At 32.8% G+C, this 2,676-nt stretch overlaps 1 pseudogene; it reads right to left on the reverse strand.

Annotated features, from left to right (window-relative positions):
- Nucleotides 1-1,438: 1,438 nt before the first annotated feature.
- Nucleotides 1,439-1,557, reverse strand: LOC111733299 (annotated as a pseudogene).
- Nucleotides 1,558-2,676: the final 1,119 nt, after the last annotated feature.

The raw sequence follows: 2,676 nt of genomic DNA on the forward strand, positions 1-2,676 counted from the left end.
TTTTCCTCTGACATGAAATGCTATCTTTAGAATGTATCTTATATCTATTCCTTTTATTCCAGATGTGGTCCAGGCCCTCAGTGTCTTGTGATTATTCTAGATTCATCTCAGATTGTTTTCTTGTCAAACAATTCATCTATTCTCAATTAATTTATTTTCCCTGGAATAGTTACATTGTTTTCATAAATTCACTCCTATCAATATCCCACCACCACCCCTTAGTTACTGGATAAAGTATAAACTATATTACTTAGAATTCAACTAATTCTACAAACCAGTCGGTCTAGCCCTGATTGACATGATCAAGAGTCTTCTGCTCTTATTTTCTGCTCTTTTAGTTTCAGAGGGACCATCTTTCAGATCTAGAAATTTATAGATGTGTATGAAGTATACGAAGTCAAAACCCTACAACTTCCAAAGAAATGTCCCAGAAATTTAAGGTAATTCCTAAATAAAACTAGGTAGCAACTATCAAAACAAATAAACAAACAAATAAACAATAAAACTCTAGAATCCAGGTATTTTGATAGAAATCTCTGATGGTCACTCTCTGTTATAGCATATTTACCTCTCATGCTTATTATTACTGTTTGGTTCACCTATTGAGATAATGTTCTACTTTATTTTCTATTACTTATATCAGAATTTTTTGTAATCCTGAACATCTGATTCTCGTTGAATTGTCAGCATCATTACCTGGGCCTGTCAGAAAAACTCCAGATTTAATTTCCTCCATGCCTGCCTTTTCCTGTTTTAATGAAAGATGTCTACAACTCTCAAACAGTGAGATCAATCAGCGTAGTGGTCTGCCTAGTTAATAAAACTCGTTTCACATATCAGATATCAAAAGAAAATAGGTGATATCACAAAAAGTTTTAAGAGTGAAATAAAATACATATTTTAGAGGATTTGCTTCAGACTGAAAGAAAATGGAAATGAAGAATTTCAAGGCATTTGCCATCAGCCTATTACCAGAACCCAATGCATTATACTGGGACTATGGCGTGATCGGGCAGGTTCTGCTTGTGGATAGAGATTGCTACCAAAATGTTTCCTCAGATGTAAATTTAATAGAATTCAGTTTTGACAACTGAGGTGTAAAATGAGCATAATTTTAAACTCAAATATAAATAAAAGTAAAAATAACAAGTATTATTCATTGCTTAAACAATACTGAACTAGATTCACTCAAGCCCTTCTATCAATATCTGGATTGGTCCTGGATTCACAGTAAAATATTAAAGTTTTGGTGAAAAATATATACAATACTATATAATACACACACACACACACACACACACACACACACACACACACACACATAAAATTACACATATATACATTTGTAATTTTTTTTCTTTTTCTGTCTGCTCCAGTTATATACACAGTTTTTGTGTGTGTGTGTGCGTTTTTTGTTTTTTGTTTTTTTGTTTTTTAACACCTAGAGCACCTGGTCTTCCTAGGTGGTCTCCTGTCCAAGTACTAACCAAGCCCAACCCTGCTTAGCTTCTGAGATCAGATGGGATTGGGCATGTTCAGGGCGGCATGGCCACAGACTTACACACAGCCTTTACTCTCTGAGGTCCCACATCTATAGATATTCGGAGTGCAATCTCTCCATAGATCCACCTGTAATATTTGCAAGGGCCTCTCTGCTATCTGCTTTGACCAAGGTGAGAAATAAAAAGTGTGCTTTTAATTAGAAATTTGACTAATATAAATCACTTTTTTTTTTTCATTACAATGCATAGCTATTAGACCTGGCCTTTGGTGTCCTTTCTTTGAGGGGAGAGGGTGATTATAAGCCAAGTATAACACAGAAACCAAGCATAAGACTTCTGGACTTGAACCATTTATATTTAAATCCTAACAAAAATTATTCTAAACCTATGACCTTGAACAAAATCTTTAACTACCTTAAATTTCAGGGTTCTTCTCAAAAGTGAAAATAATAGCACCTACCAAATGCATTTGTTATGAAGATTAAATGTAAATTGTTTGTAATGCAGTAGTTCACGATTGAAATCTATTTTCTTGTTTTGTTCTTCCATTCTTATTCTTTTGTTACATGACTACTCCCATGGACAGTATGTATTATCAACCTTCTCAGATTAATTAAATTTTAGCAATTGCAAAATAAGATGTTGTTATATTCTCATCTTTTAAGGGGAATATCCTGCAGCCCTGTTTTTTTTTTTTTTTCCTCATTAAGTGTCTGTTTTCAAGTTTACACTGTATTGTCACTAAACTCATGAAATGAGACATCAGAGAACTGGTATTTCACCTTCTTGAATCTCACTTTCTTTGTACATAAATAGTGTTAAAGAGGGATTAGAGTACCAAATTTCAGGATTGTTGAAAAGATTAAATGTGAAGCACAGAGAACACTGGTTTACCTTGTACAGGTTAAGGAAATGTTAGCCACCGTTATTAAAATCATAAATAATTGTAGCATTTAAGAAAACTAAAAATATATTCTGAGAACATTAAAATTAATCGAAAGCATGTTTAGTTTTCCAAAGACATTTTACATAAGCAATTCGTATGATATTAAAACAATTGTTCATTAAATATAAAAGATAAATTATAATCTTATAATTAATACTTGTATGCAAAAGAGAGATAGAGTTGCCATTTATAATACGGGGTTGTTTACTATCTCAGGTGCTCTGGAAA

The sequence above is a fragment of the Pteropus vampyrus genome, unplaced genomic scaffold (assembly GCF_000151845.1).
Source record: "Pteropus vampyrus isolate Shadow unplaced genomic scaffold, Pvam_2.0 Scaffold13, whole genome shotgun sequence".
Classification (NCBI taxonomy): domain Eukaryota; kingdom Metazoa; phylum Chordata; class Mammalia; order Chiroptera; family Pteropodidae; genus Pteropus; species Pteropus vampyrus.